This window comes from Pituophis catenifer, unplaced genomic scaffold, assembly GCF_029215685.1.
Source record: "Pituophis catenifer annectens isolate HBS135680 unplaced genomic scaffold, rPitCat1.0.hap2 SCAF_7, whole genome shotgun sequence".
Classification (NCBI taxonomy): Eukaryota; Metazoa; Chordata; class Lepidosauria; order Squamata; family Colubridae; genus Pituophis; species Pituophis catenifer.
Genome location: NW_027256887.1, coordinates 43,797,157 through 43,817,338, shown reverse-complemented (window position 1 = coordinate 43,817,338; position 20,182 = coordinate 43,797,157).

The window sequence follows — 20,182 nt, the reverse complement described above, 5'->3', positions numbered from 1 at the left end:
AAAAAACGGGCTTGAGGCTCCGCCAAAGCCAGTCTCCACCCCACAGAACTGTCGCCCTGGAGCCTGTCTGGGCCCTCCTCCTTCCCACCGAGGACTGCAGCTGTCCTCCGCTTGGGTGAGGAGCAGAAGTGACCGTCCCCTCCTCATCCTCTGAAAAGCGGGAGGGGAGCGAGGAAGAGAGAAGGAGCGTAGGCACTGCAATGGCGATGTTTGGCGGTCCTTCCATTACCAGCGCGCCCCCCCCCGACAGAAGAGTTCAGATGGCCAGCTCCCTCCTCATGTTTAATGCACAAGCAGAGGCTACTCTCGCCTAGAGCCAATATGTCGGAAATCTCAGCCTTTTCTGTCTCTAGTCTTGTTTCATGGCCTTTAGTGCAAATAGATCCTTGTCACCTGCTATATACTCTATTGGTGGGACATAACAATTAACACCCCATCCAGCTTCTCTCAGAAATTCCCTCCACCTTGGCATTCTTGCAAAGGTAAGCCTTCCTTTTTTAGAGAGAGAAGAGAAAACCCAGGAAAAGAAGAGAATAGAAAAATAATGAAAGATAACACAGATGACGCTAAAGAACGGGAGGAAAGGAAGAAAGAAATGGAATGCTCTCAGGTTATGGACGACAGTTGCCTTAAACTATTGGGTCATTGTACTTAAGAGGCATGGGAATTATAGCTGAAGACATCTGGAAAACATTAAGCCAACAATCCCCATTTAAGGAGAAACAACTGCAAGTGCTTTTAAGTGAAGGCTAAGAAACACTGAAGAGGAGAATGTGTCTGAAAGACAGTGTGCTTTGTACTGCAGTTTTTCTGATGATAAGAAATTCTTAGAAAAGAATGGAACTTCTCTTCCAAAATCACTAATCTCACTACTGTATGTCCTTAATGTTCCTTTAAAAAAAAAAAAAAGAACGTGATAATGATGGAAACAAACGTCTTTTGGTGCTTATGGACTTATATCTCTATGGTTAAAACAAACTCCTCCTCCTCAGAAAGCAAGGAGCAAAACACTCCTTTTGACTTGTGGCTTCTGTGCCTTGCTGACTGCAGATATTTGTGTACACGGAAACACATTTCTGTGCAGAGCAGAGTTCAGAGCAGAAAAAGATCAGATGAAACTGATAAACAGCTGACGGGAAGGAAGAGAACATTAGAATTTAGTTACAGTACAGTTTTTAATGGGAGGTTTTCTCTTTTGAAGAAGAAAATGAGAGTGTCAACATAGAAATTTTGTTTCTATAGTACATAAATAAATGTACAGACAGTGATCATTTATGCTACCAACCAAGAAGGGAGTGTGTGTGTGTGTGTGTGTTAAACCAATAGATAACAGCTGTGGGAGTAGTAGTCAATGTAGGGCCAGGATTCCAGTATCAGAGGGTAACAAATGTGTGCTGAATTAACTTCTCAAATGAGAGAAGCAGCTGTTTTACCCAGATATGTAGGGTGTGAGGCCAGTACATGAATAGAATTCTCAAAGAAATTTAAAAAAAAATCCAACTTTATTTTTTTATTAATGAAGTTTGACCCTATATAATTTGTTAAAATATGTAAAAAAAAATACATATTATGCATAAAAACAGTTCTCACTGAACTTAAAGAGAATATGCTTTCAGAATACCTTTCAAAACAAAAGATAAAGTCTTGTGGTTCTTGTATTTACTCAGTTGGACAAAAAATGTGTATGAATATTTTCATACACAATTTCATTATACAATCGCCAGTACAGTGGCCTGCAGCTTCCCTGGCTTCCCACAGTGCAGCTGAATCCCAAGCTGAAGAAGGCATTGTGAGGAAAGTTCTCCAACTGGGCATTCTCAGCCTGAGAAATGGGGGCAGCCAGGGAGGTTTCAGTATGATTTTATTTTTATTTAAAACATTTATATTTTAACAAATCTAAGACGTAATAGGAAATAAAAACATGAACTTTCAGTAATGACCTAAATTAAAAATACTATGAAGACAAAGCTGTAAGAAAAGAAGATGAACATTCTTTTGCAAAAGAAGACTTTTGGGAAATGAAAGTAGATTTTGAGATCAATTTTGGCACAGCATTCACTGAAACTATTCCAAAGGTTCCCCCCTCCCCCAATTTACACAGCTCTTGGTCAAAAAAGTCCAGAGACCTGGAACAAAACATTTCAAATAAGATATTTCAAGCTTTTAATGTCTTCTGAAATATGTAAGTTTAATAATAATTGGACACTCATTAAAAGAGCCTTGGTAGTACAGGGGTTTAAGGCACCCTGTTATTAAGCTGGTTATTAAGACCAGCTGCCTGCAATTACTGCAGGGTTCTAATCTCGCCAAGGCTCAAGGTTGACTCAGCCTTCCATCCTTTCTAAGGTAGGTGAAATGAGGACCCAGTTTGTGGGGGCAATAAGCTGACTTTGTATAAATATACAAAAGGATGAAGGCTATTGCTGAGCACATTGTAAGCTGCCCTGAGTCTTCGGAGAAGGGCGGCATATAAATCAAATTAAAAAAAAAATAGTATCAGAGTTAACCCAGGGTAAGAAGGGCAGCCAATAAATTTTACAAACAACAAATAGTTGTTAATCCTGATGTCCTCACTGGGTTTAAATTTTAGAGTGTAAAATTTGTGTAAAATTTGACATGAGGAAACCTGCTGTAGTTTCTTTTTTTATACAAGGAATTATGATTATCAAGCAGACATCAGGTTTGCCACAATTCTTTATTGTGCAAATTTATGCAAAATACTTCAGATGCACTAATGTTGAATACTGAGATTTCTAATTTGTGCAATCTTTAAAACCTTACCTATTCATCTCTAAGGATTTCCTGTTTTTCAATCTTATTTTAACTCAATTCCTTTTAGTTACTTTTAGTTTTTAACCTTGAAACTTTTTCTGCATAACAAGTTTATGCTGCTGGAACATTTCTTCACTTCATCCTTCTTGTTCCTTACTCTTTGATTTTTTTTTACCTCTATTACCATTTTCTTAACTCTTTCACAAATATCTTGGATTTTTATTACTTTTGTTATATCTTGTATATCTTTCTCCTCCTGAAGTGACTTGCTCTACTTCTTCCTTCAAGCTTCTGGGTTTGGGTTTAGTTCTTACAAGAGGAATGACTTCTGTATTCTACTGTTCCTCAGTCTTCATCATTCTCTTAAAGGCATCTGTCGGAACTTTCACCCTTGCTGTAGTTCTAGCCCATTGTAAGATTTTGCACAGCTCTTTAATGGCCCTTTTCTTTGTTTGCCCCATTGTCACCATCCTTAATGGACTATAAATGACAACGGTTTCCTTTGAATCTGTATTCTTCAAGTCATCTTTTGCCTGGGACTCCTGACACTTTTGATCTGCTAGGTTGCTGGTTACAACTTCTCTGCTCCTGTTCTCATCTGCAGATACACACACCTCCAACAGCAGTGTCCTACAGCTCGGCAGTTCATCTTCATTCATCTGAAATGTCTTGAAGTGATTACTTTCTATGGGCTTTATGACTTCTGATCTCTTTTTCCTTTTTCCCAGCAGTGATCTTCAACTGCCTTTGTGATGCTGTATCAGCAACCCCTTCTCTAACGAACAGCCCCTCTCCTCTACTAGGTCTCAGCTGTCCCTATTTAATACTTCTCAGCTTTGCTGAGATACTTCTCAGTGTGCCAGATATGCAGTCCTGTGAGACATTCACAAGTGACTTAACATCTTTAATGATAGACCAGCAGGAACTGCTTTCTGATAACCCTCAAATCAGCCATGCTGTCTCAGAATATGCTTTAAAAAAACCCTACATTTGGGGTTTGCTCTCCATATAAATCTTATATAAATCTCACACTCTGACCATACTGCAAAATCATATCCACATGAAAAGTGAGAGTAAATAGCTTTTGCCTATAAGCAGATTTCAAAGAAAGATTCATGGGCAATGTGCAGTCCACAGCAAAAGACAAAGCAAAGTAAGAAATGAAATATAAAAATATTGAGACACATGTGCATATGATATTGACTATCTATCATCTATCTATCAATCAATCTGTCTGATATGTGCTTCCCATCTTATCAAGAGGTAACTTGTTTGTAACTGGTTTCCTTTGTAAAGGATTATGTGAGGCTTTAAGCTTCCACTGATATATGGAATATGCAGCCCCTAAAAAGCAAAGAAATGGTCACAAAAAGAGTGGATAGCTAGAACTGTAAATGTTCTTATTGAGGATATCACATGCAGTATCTACCAAATGACATTTCATGGCATTTGCAGTACAGAATGTGATATTCCAGGAAACACATAGCAATAACACTGATAGATGGGCAAGAACTGCAGCATCCTAACAATCTCCACTAGGAAAATGTTATATACCTGAGATGTTGTTGAAGGGTTTTTTTCCCAGCAGTCCCCACTCAAAAGTGGTCTGAGGAAAAGAGAATCTGCCTTAGTGGGTAAACAAATATAATAATGAACAAATTAAAAAAAACAGCATTGTGCAGATATTTCATCTTTTAATCTTTAATGATTTTTGCTGGAAGGAAAAATAAAATGTATAAAAACACAGAAGGTGTCATTTGGGACCACCAGCCATGTAAACATTCTGTGATTTGGAGAGGATAATTGCACAATACATTAATCATTTGAATAATCTTGCTCCATTTGCTTGAACCAGGATTCAAACTTGAAATAAATTCAGTCTGAATCTTTTGAATAGTAGTAATTTCACAGAATATATATTTAATATATTTTTCATTGCTTCATGATGATGCTTTCAAGCTGATGTACATCAATTAATTTAAAGTGCTAGCAAATTCAAACTACAACAGCTATCCATAGTGACCTGGTCTTCAGAGAGAGAGATTAAAGAGGAAATCACACAAGTTGAGTGGCAACACCCAGTAATCTTATCTGTCAACAAATGTTTAGTCAAACAATAATGGATGGGATTGGACCAAGAATGAAGCATAATGTCAGTTGAAACTAAAAAAACTATAAAGTTATTACAGAGATAAGGAATAGGTTGGAAATTAAAATTAGTTGATGCATTAGTTTTTAAAATGATCAAGGCATGATGTAATAGATTGCAACAATTGGTTATTAAAGTTATAAGTATTATCTAATAAATCCCTAAACTAGGAACTCATTGTTTACAAAGTACACTTGTAATGGGTGAACAGCTAGTGCAGCTCTAGCAAAAAAATAAAACAGCAAATATTCTACTTTGAATGAAACATTTCATGCTTCTCATGATACTTTGTCACAGGGCACATATGTATCTCTTGCAGCTTGTTGACAGGGTAACCCGATGGTCTTCCAAATGTTACTGAGCTCAACTTCCAGCAGTGAAGCTAGTCTTGTCACAGGATCCTAGGAGCTGTAGTTCAACAATATCTGGCAGACCTCCATGTTCCACTTCTAGAAAGACTGAAGCCTGCAAGAATCGAATTATTTAAATGCCACTTAGTAAACTCCAGTGGAAGCTACTTACAACAGAAATAGACTAAGTTCTTTCATACACAAACAGCAGTTTTACTAAAAGGAAGTTACAAAGTCAAAATAAATGTGCTTGTACAGTATTTTATGTGCTGAAAAACGCTCTGTTATTTTCATCAGTATAAACTGTATGTTCTTCATTAGTTTCATTTTAGAAACTACATTCTAATTCAATCCTGTACAATTTAGTGGTCTGCAAGTGCCCTGGACTCTCATGAGAAATGGTCAAATAAGCCAGAGATGACAACAATTCAACAGATCTGGAAGGCACCAAATTGAGGACAACGAATTCTTGCTAAAAACAAACAAACAAACAGTATTTTGCCAGCATGTTTTAATTCTAGGCATCTTTTTCTGAGAACTGAAATATAAATATTAATGGTTGAATTGCTATGCCATTAAGCTAGGATCTGGAGACAGATGTCCAAAGCCTCACTCAGAAAAAGGAGCAAGAGGAAGAAGCCAAAATGCCAGGCTAGCATATTTTAAACCAGGAATGTGAAACCTTGGACTAATAGTTGCATTTAACAACTGACCATCATACCAAGAGCCACATTCCAAAATATTGACATGGTTAGGATAATGAAATAGGCAGGGAGAAGATAAAAACTAAATTTAATTAAAATTTAATTATTCAACTGTTAATATGAATATTCTCCCATGATTTAAAAATGTTCCCCTTCTGTAATAACAAAAATTACAATTTAGTATGTTTTGGAGGACTTGTAGAGATCCCATGCAAGGCTTCTGCACCTTTGTTTAAAAAAAAATGGAACAAAATACATTTGTTAGCTCAAGGGTGGGCTTCAAAAATTTTAGCAAGGGGTTCTCTGCCCGGTTGCTGGGTAGGCATGGCCATGGTGGGCATGGCCTAGTTGGCCTCCTGCACCACAGGGGGGGGGCATTTTTGCCCTTCCTGGGCTCCAAAGGCTTTCCTTGAGCCTCCAGGAGGGCAAAAATGGCCTCCCCAGGCTCCAAAGGCCCTCTGGAGGCTGGAAACGGGCCTGTTTCCAGCCGTCGCAAACTTCCGGTAGGCCTGTTTTTTGCCCTCCCCAAGCCTCCGTGCGTGCCCTGCTCTTACCTGCATCCAAAACAGGCTGCATGGGGACTCCTGGGAGGGGCGGGGTGGGGTGGGGTGGAGCTAGCCAGGAGTGGGATTTGGGGGTTTTCTGAACTACAAAGAATCTTAGCTAGAGGTTCTCCCAAACCCCTGCGAACCCCCAGCAGCCCACCCTGTGTTAGCTGGAGGAGCCCCATTAGGCAACTGAGTTTATAAATTCCAAGTTACTACTGAGGTGGAAGTTAAACTCTATGCATAGCTTCCTTCAGTCATCATTACTGATTCTGCTAAAATCCACAGAAAATACCAAATCTACAGATCAATACCAAATGGTGTTTGAGATATTGTTGCATTTAATCTCGCTTCTGTCCCATTTTCCCTTTCTTCTCACGAAACACATAAAAACAAATCTGAAATAGTTTACTCTATACTGGTTGAAGAGCAAAAACCTATAATGTGTTATTTGTATCAGGAATCTTATGAGCCATTGCTCCTAGACACTGAAAACGTTACTAATCCTGAAAGGATGAAATACACCAAATAGTAGAGAAATATAACTTTCTGCAGGGCAATCATTCACTGTTTTAGTGGCAGAGTGGTTGAGACCCAGAGTGCATTTTCTCACATTTCAAGCTTATTTGAAAACTGACTGTCTCGACATTTTAGAGAAGCTGTCATTTTTATAGCACAGTTGAGCTAAATAGGTATTTAACTGGTCCATGAGGACTCTCTCTAGAAACCATTATATATGAATCTAAGGCTCACTATTGACCCTTCCAGGCAGCTTCTGAGCTTGTGCTCAGACATGAAGAAGCAATTTCCTGATCAGAAAGGCACACTTTGGTATTACTGTAACTAGTCTGGTAAGACTCTTGCCATCCCTTCGTCTCCTAATAATTACTTTTCCAACCTGTGAGGACAAAACTGTTGAAAATATTCCCCTGTCTATGATGATGCTTGTTCTAAGTACCTAAGCTTCTGAATTACTTAAAAATATCCACTTTTATAGGTTCATATTTATTTCAGCCCTGCTGGATAAAACCTTTCTATATCTTTTTTTCAGTATATCTGTATTTTAATGCAAGAATACTTTTTTTGTACTTGGAATCTCTAAAGTGAGCAATTGGAAAAAGTATTTAATATTATTCTCATAATAGCACTTTATAATTCCCATCTCAATGTCATTAATCTAAGACAAGAGTAAACAAACTACAATTTATCTGAGTTCAACAATACATGCTGGCTAATAGCAAAGGATTGTTGCATTTTTCTTCAAATAATTATGTTACATAACTTTACCTCTATGTCAGTATTTGTCAATCTTGGTACTTTTAAGATGTGTGGACTTAAAATTCCTAACATTCTCCAGCCAGCAGTATTAGTTTTTGCTTATTTCCAAAATAAATATACATTTAAGATCTAAAGAACTAGGAGTTGAGAAACTCTCCTCATAGAATATCCATATAGAAATACACATAAGAAATTGATAAACCTTTCCCAAAGAGTGTTTTTATAGAATATTCAGAAAGATATACCAGTAAAATAGCTTTCCCTAGTTTGATGCCTTCCAGATAAGTTAGAGATATACTTCTCAGAATTCCCATCTTGGAGAACAACTAGTGGCTGAGAATAGTGGAAGTCAGGGTCCCATGATAGCTTATAGGAGTTTAGAAAAGATTAGGCTGAAAGAATAGTAATGGATGATAAACAGCCTCAGTAATTAATTTACTTATACAAGCAACATATAAAGAACACTGAGGAATTATATTATTTTTATTCCAATTCTAGTAGTTGCCAAAGTTGGTCAGCCTTATCCAAGTATCTAATCATGTATTATTATTGTCACTACTGTATATTACATTAAAATGTGCCATTGATTTTGGTATAAAGAATGCACAGAAAGTGAAGAATGGGAATAAGAGCTAGTAAGGCTTGAGAAAAAGAAAGCAAATAAATCTAGCTTATATCAATACTATTATATCCATCTCCATGCTTTTCTGTTCTTTTTTGTGTTCTACATAATGTTACTTATCCCAAAAAGTTATAGTGTGTTTGGTAAGGTATATAAGTTACTCAAGAAAAAATATTGTAACTCTGTGAATTGTATTTCTGACTTATCTGGAGAGCATCAACCTGGAAAAACCACCTTATCTGATGTATCCCCTGGAATATTATTTAAAAACACTCTTTGGGGAAGGTTTATCCATTTTCACTTTTTTATTCTCAGTTGCATCCAATTGAAATCATACACATTTTAAATACATGTGCAGATATGCCCTTCTAAATTGTTGTTCTCTATCCTTTCTAAACTGGTCTAGGACAGTTGTCGCTTTATATTTATTAGGTTGTTTCAATGCCACCTGTTCAATCTAGTGAAGTTGATCCCCTCTAATAGTAACTCCTGTAATCTTTATTACTCCTTGTAATTTATCAGAAAGAGAAAAGAGAAACTGATATCTACATTCTTTTTCAACTAGTTTCCTTTCTTCATATAAACTAATGGTGTTGCATAGATCTTAAGCTTTTTTTAAAACCATAACTAAGAATTTCTTTTCAAACTTGTGAATTAATCTGTAAACCGAGGTTGTTGGATGATTGTCATTGTTCTTTGAACGAATAGAAGTCAGAGTGCATGCTAGCAACAAAGATCTTTTCATTCACATTCATTCCCAAAGTCATGCTAGAGCAATGAATCATTCTGAGCATCCTGGCGCTAGAGTTTTTCTCTTCCTCTTGTGAGAGATATTGGAGAGAGATGAAAAGTTTTTCTATGTACATCTGCCAACTGCTGTGTTCCTCAGCCTTTGGGATTTTAGAAAGGGGAATTTGGGCATCTAACGTTCCCCCAAAATTTCCAATCTTAAAGGAAGATTATTTTTTTAGATTTTTGATCCCAACTTTACGTTTTTATAAATAATTCAAGGTGGCAAATATATCTGATACTCCTTCCTCCTTCTGTTTTCCCTACAACAACAATCCTGTGAGGTGAGTTGGGCTGAAAGAGAAGACTGGCTCAAAGTCACTCAGCTGGCTTTGATGCCTAGGGTGGGACTTGCTCAGAGTTTCCTGGTTTCTGGTCCAGTGCCCTGCCTATTAGATCAAATACTGTGCAAATTAATGCCACAATTCTTGTTTACAGATAAAGCAAAGGAAGGGCAGACGCAATAAAAAGCCAAACACTTATCAAGTTCAACTAGGAAGGAGAGTAAGAAATTGACACCAGGGATGAAAGTTTAAGTTTCGCTTGCTGCTTTCTCTCTCTCTCTCTTTAAAAGCCTTTGAACACTGCTTCATTTCCTTTTCTTCAGCTATTATCACACTATATTTTAGCAATCTATGTAAGCCTGCTTGCTTTCCAGAAATTATTTCCTTCTTGTTTTTGTATGAATCATTTATAAAAAATGGATTTGTGTTGGATATTTGTGATTACTCTGTTTCTTATTTCACAGTTCATCGGCTCAGGGCAGAAAGCAGTAAGGTATAACACTAAAGAAAGGCTGTGTCTTTGACAGCAGTAATATATCTTGCTTTACAGTCAAAATGCTTTATAATGCTCTGGTTCAACTAATGATGTTCAGAAGTATAGAGGGTTTTCTTTATACTCTTCTGAAATATATCCTCTAATTCCTTAAAAATCAATTTCCCCTGCAAAACAGGCCTCTGTTTTTCTTCCTTATTCTTACTGAACTTTGAATTTTTTCAGTGGATTTTTTAAAGGCTTATTTGTTGCTATGAGGGGGCAGAGGCTATTGTTATTTTCTGTCACATATCTCTCTGTCCCCTTACGGCATCCCTGAGGATCCCCTTATGATGTCTCCTCTTGGGACTTAATTAAGGGTGAAGAGCCAGGGAGGCTGCAATTTGTTGAATACATGATTAGGTAGTCAAAGAAAAGATGCTACTCCATTCCCCTCAGCCATCTCATCAGAAAGATAAGTACATGAACCCCTCACCCACCAAAGAATTCTTCTCAGAAAGCAGATCCCTTTTTCATCAAATGAGAATGGCTGAAAACTCAGTCAAAGAGAAATTGGGTGCAGCATTTGCTCTTCATGGTAGCTATGAGGCTCAATAAGAAATACCCTTTCTTTGGGGATTCCCCCATTTCATATATGAAAGGTAAAAACAGCCCTTGGTGGACCCTATTTCTTGATATAGTATTTGCATGGGCACATCCATGCAATTGACTCGGAAACAGAACAGAAGGATTTGGCATTTCTTACTTGCAGGGTATTTTTCCTTTATTGCCTCTTATTTCCGATGTAGTTTTGAGAGATCTGTAGCTGGTTCTCATAATGCCTCTACTTGAAAGGGAGATGCCAGAATAGTCAGGATTTTACACTGAATTGAAGCTCAGGGATTGAACTTCAAAATTACACTTCTTTAGTCATTCTTATATGTCATTGAATAAAAGCCAAATCCAAACCTGGATCCCTTTTTCATTTTTATTCACCAGGTTCTGAACAGCTAGACTGACTGATATAGTTGGTATGCCTCAACAACTTTTGCAAAAATGTTTCAGTGCTCAGGAGACTTCATTGTGAGTGTTTTGATTTGTGCATCTGAAGCTACATTAGTTGCTGCAGAGGGGATATATTGTCTAGTTGAAAATATCAAGTAAAAAAATGAGTCTATAGTGTTCATAAAAAAAGGCAGGTTTTTTTGTCATATTCATGTCACGATCCAAGTGATATTTACACAAAATAGTTCCATAAATGTCTGGCCAAGTATGACTATGAGCGATTGAAGTCTTCGTTAATTAGCTTTATTGTAGTTAGTGTTATTGTATTGTAGACTAATAATTTCATTTTTATTAGTTTTAATTATTTCTACTTGAATGAAAATGGCTAAAAGATGATGCATGCTGCAATATTTGGATAGTTACATTATAAAATAGACCAATTGTAATGCAAGAGCATTTTAGCCTCTAGAGAGCATGTAAGAGTAGAAATCTCCTTCCCCACTTTTCATTCAATGATGGGCACTTTTTGCATTTCAATAATAGATGCATTTGGAACCTCTATTTGTTTGTTGATTACAAATGTTTCTATCCTACTTCACTCATATGACTCTGAGCATTTTACAGCACATCATACAATACGTGTTGGATGGGATAACTCTTTTCAGGTTGTTTGCTGTCCCTCTCATGTTCCCATTCTAACATTCCTTAGCCTTGTTCATCCTTTCCAAAGAGAAAAGACCAATAGGATTTGCCAGGGCTATGAACTGAGAATTTGGAGATATATATAAAGCCTCATATGTTTCTCTTTCTTCCTTAGTATGTGTTTGAATCTCCACATCAATCTAATATGTCTTGGACTTCCGCTTGGCTCCACGAGCCTCGAAGACGCTCTTTTACAAGCGCCCGATCCCCAGTTCCGTAAAAGCCCCAGAACAGCCGAAAAACAGCTGTCTGAAGGCTTGGAACCCTCTCCCCGGGCAAAGGGGAGAGAGAAGAGCTGACAGGCAGAGGTAGAGCCCCCCAAGTGCACTAGGAGAAATCCTGGGGCGCAAAGGGTGTGGGCTCCCTATAGAAGCCTGTCAAGCTGCTCCGGACCAGGGACGACTCCGCTAAAGCGGAGCTAGAAGCTGCGACCAAAATCTGCTGAAAACAACTGGGGGGACTTTTAACATCTTTACTTTGATTGCAGACAGAGCAAATCAGGAGAAAAAAAGGAAAAATCGCAAGTAACACTTTAACTCCGTTTTAAAATGCAGAAAATGGCACCTGAGAGCGGGAGGAGGAAGCTACTAGGGAAAGTGCTTGTTAACGCTTGTTAACGTTTGCAACAGTGATACAGCTACTGGATTACACCTTGAGAGAAAGTTTTAAAGTGGAAGCGTCCAGGAAAAGAATTTGGTACTGAGGAAAGAATTTGATACTGACTTTAATTAAAAGTTTGCCTTTATATTGTGTGGAAAATAGTTGGAATTGTTGTCCTGATAGCTGGATGAATACAAAGTGGCTGAAATATGGCTGACATCAGGGCTGGTGAATCAGCAAATTCTCAAGCGGTGACTGTTCAGGTTTTTCAAGAACTTTTAGACTCTTTTAATTCTGCTCTTTTGGATACGATTTTTTCAAAAAACAGCTCGGAAAAACATAAGCAGTTGCTGGAGGGGCAGCAGGAAATTACTCAGAGGAGTTTGCTGTTGGAAGATCAAAAGGATGTCAGGATTGAAAGGCAGGCTGGCACAGTTGAAATAAAGGTTTTGGCGGACGTTTCCATTCAATTGATAGAAAAGCAACAAATAGACTCTTTATTGCAAGCTGACAGTCTTTATGGCAACAAATTTTGGCTATATGGACAAAGGTATGGATTGAATGATTATACAAGCAAGAAGAGTCGAAATGGGGATTTCAAATTAGAAAACGTGACCTCAAGAAGAGAGCGAGTATTTCAGAAACATCAACCTCAAATCAACATTTTAAAACTTTCAAAAATAAAATTGGGGGGAATGTTGAAAGAATTTATAAAAAAAAGGATTGGAAAAAATATAGAAAGAAGTGAAGAACAGAAGATTAAGAAAGATATCATCCTGTAGATTTTGAAATTTGCATTTGGCAAATATGTGTTTTAATGGTATTAAGAGATTTTCAAAATGTTTAACATAAGATTATATTATTTTAAAAGATATATGAGATAAAATGTGTAAGATTTCAAGATGCCCAATTTTTTGAAGGAAAGAGGATTAATATTAAATTCAGAATTTTATTAGGGAGTAATGTTCAAAAAGAATGATGTTCGAGGGTAAGGAAATGAAATTTATTCATGATTTTTATTGCTTATAATACTGCTAAAGTATTGGATTATACATCAAGAAAAAGTTTTTTTTATAACTAGGAAGAATGAATTTAATTTAATTGGTCTTGAGAATTTATAAAAGGGAGGTTGGTGAATTGGAGCAAGGGGAGTTAAAGAACGTGTGGGAGTTTTGAACTTTATAATTAGTTAGTTTATTTTAGCATATGTTTGTTAGATGCTATACCCTGTTTTTGCTCTGGGAAGTCAGGGTGGGGTGGGGAGGGTGGGATAAGGGTTGGGGTGGGGAAAAACTGGTGAATAGAGAAATGTTTTAACAGAAGAAAGTATCTACGATTAGAATACAGGAGTTGCTCAGATACTAAAGGAGGAGAATATTTCACAGCAAAGAAGTTAGAAAGGAGAGAGGAGGAGAGGGTAGGAAGAGGAGATGGAGGGAGAGGAATGGAAGAAAGGAGAGGAGGAAGGGAAGGGGACGGGAGTAGGAGTGAAGGTGAGAAGGGGGGAAGAAGAGAGAAGTGGGGGAAAGCAAAAGGAAGTAGGATGAGGTAGGAGAGGAGGGAGGAGTAAGTAGGAGAGAAGAGGAGGGAGGGAAGGGAAAGAAAGGAGGAGGAGAAGAAGGTTTGTTGTGGAATGAGGGAAGAAAGAGAAGAAGAGCAACTCCAAATTAAAATGTCTTATTTTAATGCTTTCTTTAAGGGAAACATGTATATGTAGGATTTATCATGTATAAGAAAATGTACATTTTCTATTATGTGGGGAGGGGGAAAGGGTGGGGGGAGAAAATTGTTTGTATTTCTTATAAAACTTTTCAATAAAAAAATCTAATATGTCTTAACGTAAGAAATGTTAAGATCTGTGGACTACAATTTTTTTTAGCTATGTTGATTTTATAGTATTGTATTATTATTTATATTATTATAAACTATACGGTTTTATTATACTGGCTGAGAAATTCTGGGAATTGAAGTCCATACATCTTAAAGTTGCTGAGGTTGAGAAACATTAATCTAAGTGATAAACTGCTGGCCTCTGCCACTTAAAATTTTCCATTTGCTACAATAAAGTATATTTTCAAATGATATTATGAATATTTGAATGCATGACTAGGAACTTTTTATCCACTGCCCCCTTTAAATGAGTATTAACTTGAGTTATGAACCAAGAAAATTGGCAGAAGTAATGTTATTACTATAACATGCTTAGAAAAATATATGACCATAGCAGGTGACATTTTAATAAAGCTAGGAATTAAAAAAGTAGTAATGGCAGCTTCATTCTATCATGAAATAGAAATTGTTTTTTCATATGGAAATATATTCAATGACTTGGATCATTGCTTATCTACGAGCAGCAGTTAGAATGTCTGGAAAATAATTTTAGGAAGTGCTAGAAAATGTCATTGCCTAATCTCAAATCAAAATGGTGTATTCAAGATCATAGACCCAGAAACCATATCAAAATCAAAGCAAAATAGAATACGGTAAAATGGGATAAGAAAGTAAGCAGGAAGGATAAACAAAGATGCAGGAAAATCAGATAAAAATGATGGCACACTCAGCTCTATAAACTATAATTCCAAATCAATCCAAAATTTATTTGCCATTAATTAGCAACCATTTGTGTATTTTAGGATGTTTCTCTACCAGAAGATTGACACAGAATCCACCTAGTTGTCTAGGAATTGGCCTATCTCTATAGAAGTCACAATAGAGTAATGCATGGACCAGTGATTCATTGTTTTCAGACTGGCATGGATAAGAGCCTTTTGCAATGTATAGCTGATGGCAAGATATCAAAACATAGCAAAGTAAAGGCCTTATTGAATTTATTTACTGGTTAAGGTTCCAGGCTGATTATGAACTTAATTATAACTATTTAGAATTATAAACCACCCGGAGTCACTTAGTTGAATTGGTGGCAATAGAAGTTGAATAAATAAATAAATGAATGAATGTCCCAGTTTTATTCCTAGTAGATGTCTAGTAATCAAAAATATAAATATAGCCTTCCCCATTGTGCACCCCAACTTGTGTGGTACCACAACCTCTAACTAGCCTATTACAAGTATTCCAGGGAGCACAAAGCTGACACTTAAATCATCCAACAATTTGACGCCAAGAAGTTTGGAAAAAAAACAGAATTCATATTCTACTTCCCCAGTAATATTTCATGTGTAGAATGTTTGTATATAATAGCCAACTTGTGAAAACTGGTTAATTGAGCAAACAATCACTGGTCTTCCACTAGAAGCTAGCTGTCAAATATCCTCTATACTAGATTAAAACTGGATTTAGTGCTCAAGGGAAAGAAATAAAAAAGGAGAAGCAAGACAGTACTGAAGCAACAAGAACCAGATCATAACATCCATGAGGATGGTGGTAGGGCAAGTGATTAAATGTATGTTGAGCCATTGTGAAGCAATGTTCACCTTTTCATATTTTCATGTAAGGATAGACTTGCAGCACAGGTACTAAAGGGAAGAATTTGCATTGTAATGTCACTTTATCATTGTGGTTTGGGATATATGCATGTTGTAGATCATGGATGTCAAACTCACTGCATCACATTGCCGTTGCGTGACGTATTGTGATATTTTTTCCCTTCGCAGAGTTGGGGTGGGCGTGGCCTGCGCATGATGCATCCAGCCAGCGGGCTGCCAGTTTGACACCCCTGTTCTAGATGGTTACAAAGTTGTATTGGAATATGAAATTTTATGCACACAGGAAAGATAGACAGTATTAATCTTATCTGGAATTTGTGTCTGTGTCTGTCTGTGTCTGTGTGCCTGTGATTATTTCTCTTCCTTTTCTCCTAACTCCCTTTTCCATAATACACTTTTCCATATTTACTGATTTGGTTTCATTGACTTAATAATGATATATTTCATTACAAGGAAGCCTGTATATTTAAAATTATCCTTTGTGTTTCAGGACTTGCAGAAGATTGTTCAGTTCAGTATTGCTGACCCTGGGTAAAAGATCCAAAACCATATTCCTTTCTACTTTTCCAAGTGTTAGGTTGAAGAGACAGAGGATTGGTAGAAGATTATGGATGTACCAGGATATGCCAAGAAGTGCCACTTGGTTGTTGAGGCCTAGTTTATCTTCCACTTGTGGGCCCCCTCAATGATGGGTATGATGTTTTTAATGTACCATCATACCCAGTTTGCGACGTGCCAATTGTGAATTCTCTGTGTTATAGTCCATTGTATTTAAGAGATTGCTTGATTGGGGAGGTCTGTATTATAAATCTGTAGAATACATAACCACAGTCTGAGCTAAACTCCTAATTTACAGTATTAAACTATGAGTATTTTAGTTTTCAGATTAAGAGGGAATCCTGAAATATAAACAAACTAGTAAACTAGTAAAAAATCTTGCAAAACTGGGAAGCAAAGGAAAGTTTGGATGTATATTTTGAGTGAAAGCTATGCTAATTTAAGAGAGGAATCTAACCTTGAGTAGTGTAATCTCCCAAGTGGGAGCCTTTCCATCACCTTCCTTTCCCTTGAGTGCTGATGTGAAGGCCTTGAAGTGACAGTAATTGCTGAAGAATAAAAAAAAAAAAAAAAAAAAAACAGTCCAAGGGCATTGCCAAAGACTTGGCCCTAAGGGTTTAATGGCTCTGAAAATGATACACAGCAAGTAGCTGCTATGGCTTTGAAAACTTGTGTGTAAAACTACAAGCAAGTTATTCTTCTTCCTCATTCCACAAATACAAGCTGTTGACAATTTGTAAACAAATCACCTTTAAATTATTTAAAGACACTTGCATAGTATAAATTTGTTCTTTTTTTTCAATGAAAATACTCTGGTCTTCAGCTAAAATACAGAACAACAGTTATAATTAAACATCATTTTTAATGTTCATTTATTCATGGTCTGTATTTAAAAGAGCTTTGCAAGACAATTTTATGCAAAAAGTAAAAATTTAAGAAGATATTGTTCTGTCTCAGTGATAAACAGATCCTCAGAGATTTTTTTTTTTAGATACAAGATTGCTTTAGATATTCTTAGGATTATTTTCCTCTTAAATATAAAATCATATGTATCATGTGAGCTCTGATTTTTGCTGTGAATTTTTTCCCTCAAGCAGTATTTAAAAACAAAATGATTAAATCAGTGGTTAAAGCATTGTCATTTTTATTTGATAAAACAAAAATAAAATTTAAAAAAAATCAACATACACAATTTTTTTAAAAAATGGTACTGATATAGTATTAGTAGATAATTTGCTTGAAAATTTAGGCTATAATCCATCAATGTGACAATATTAATTCTCAAAGGTGAAATGGACAGCTGGTCTAACCTGCCAATTTCCCCACCCCCCTTTCTGGAGTAGGTGATTGGAGCTATTACAATTATCTAGAATAGGAATATGCTACTCAGCCTGAATCATTTTTTCTTTTGAGGTAATGCATGTGCAACATCCATTTCCTGTTAACTTGCACTACTAATCTGACAATGATCATGATAGCATAGTTTCAAACAGCAGAAATGATACATTTCCATCTCTTTCATTTCTGTACTGGGATCTATAAATATAGCATAATTTTTAATAGACTGGACTGTCCTATTTTAGAATAGAGACGCATAATTGCATTCTAAACTTTTTTAAAAATCCCTACAAAAAAAGAGGATGAGAGTAATTGGCTGAGATCCTGGTAGAATGTTTTTCTTTGATGAAAGCTTTTACAAGAAAGATTAATCACAAAAGCCATCTGCTTAGCCCCATTTTTACATCTCTTCCTTCAACTTATGTAACTCCATTCATGGTGGTTAAGAAACTCTCTTTGATAGTGAAGTCAAATAAGTTGAAAATCAACTTCTGCCATATTGCATCTGCTAGAGTTGATGCATAGAGTAACACTAAAATGGAACTCCGTGTATCCATCTTTCTTTTAGGTCCTGTCATCTTTTGGACTAGCCATCAGCTGCACAGGACTTAACCCAGTGTTCATATGGGTCTATTTCTATTGAAATGAAATGACATTATTTACCAAAATGAAGTCTTACCACATGGTTTTTGTTATGTATATAGTTTTGGTGGGAGATTTAAACTACAATAGGTCACTTGTGATTGGTCACCTCCCCGGCTGCCCGGGTATATAAGGAGAGCTGTTTGCCTGTAACCTTTGTTGAAATCTCACTATACGTTAAAGAGCTGTTGTCACTACCTTGCTTCTGCCTCCTCAATTGCCCAACTTAACATTGGCGACGAGGATGTGATTGAGGCGGTGAGAAGCAAGCCGAGGAAGAGCTACTTACAGCAGATTCAGCCAGGCTGACGAGCCGGACATAGCAGAACTGCCACAATGTCTGCATTCGTACCGCCAAAGCCTTTCGGCCCGGCCAGAGAGAAGTGGGGATCGTACATGATCCGGTTCGAGTGTGCCTTGGAAGCCAGCGACATGCAGGGCCTCCCTGAGAACTGAAAGAGGGCTCTGTTCCTGAGCCACTGCGGACCGGAGGTCTTTGACATGGCGGAGTCACTTTCAGAACCGACCTTGGTCCAGACCGTCTCGTGGGAAGTGCTACAAGCCATGCTCAAGGCACACTATGCCCTGGTACCATCGAAGTTTGTGCAGTGCTACAAGCTCCGGCAGTGAGTACAGCGTGAAGGAGAGCCAATCAGTGCATACATGGCTGCCTTGCGTAAGGCTGCGATGCACTGCGAATACCGGGACCTCGATGACACTCCTAGAGCAAGTAATCTGTGGCGTAAGAGATATACACTTACAGAGAAGGTTGCTCGCGAGACAGAATCTGATGCTACCCATCGCTCTCGATGAGGCCAGGGTGCACGAATCATCGACTAAGGCTGTGGAGACACTGCAACAACCAGTCAACCCAAAAGGAATGCCGCTGTCGATGCCAGTACACCGAGAAGCCACCCAGACCAGCAGCGAGGAAGAGTCGGAGAAGGACGTCTTCCAAACCGAGAGGCAGACTCGGGGGCAGAAAGAGCGACACAGAAGCTGTTCGAGCTGCGGAGGGGCATACCAGAGACAAACCTGTAAGTTCAGGGATGCCATCTGCAGGCGTTGTGAGAAGAAGGGGCATTTGGCAAGAGTCTGCAGGGCAAGCCTACCAGTTAACCACAAGCCCCGGGACAACTTCAGCCAATCAGAGCCAGCGTGGCACAAGCGGACCAGTAAAGATGGCGACCAGAGGAAAAGGCGTGAATTGCAAAGCCATGAGACCTGCAGCACCAGGATCGGCCAGGCCAGCGCGACTATCGAGAAAAAAGTCCACACAACAGTCGAGATCAAAGGACAACTCTGTGAGATGGAGATCAACACTGGGTCATCCCTGTCCATCATGTCCTGGGCTACCCTGAAGGCCGCCCTTCCCAACATCAAGAAGAGCCGGCTCCAGATGCAACGTATTCGGCTGCGAGACTACCAGGGGAACAGCATCCTTGTGGTAGGAGTCAGCACGTTCTAGGTCACCTATGGCGAGTACTGGAAGGAGGTACCCCTCACCGTGGTCAGCGAGACACTACCAAGCCTCCTAGGGCTGGACTGGTTCAAGGCCCTAGGAATGGGATTCACCGGCGTCCACAGCGCCAGCGGCAGCACCCTGAAGGATGACCTCATGCAGGAGTTCCAGGACATCTTTGACGACCAGCTGGGCAAGTACGTGGGGACCCCTATTTCCTTTAACCTACACCCCAGCATAGCTCCGATCAGACTGAAGGCTAGACGAGTGCCTTTTGCGATCAAGCCCAAAATTGACTTGGAATTGGATAAGCTAATCAAGCAAGGGGTGTTAGTCCCAGTAGATCATGCTAAATGGGAGACCCCAATAGTGACTCCGGTCAAATCAGATGGGTCTGTGCACATCTGCATGGACTACAAATGCACATTAAATAAGGCCCTTCAGCAGAGCGCATACCCTGTCCCAAT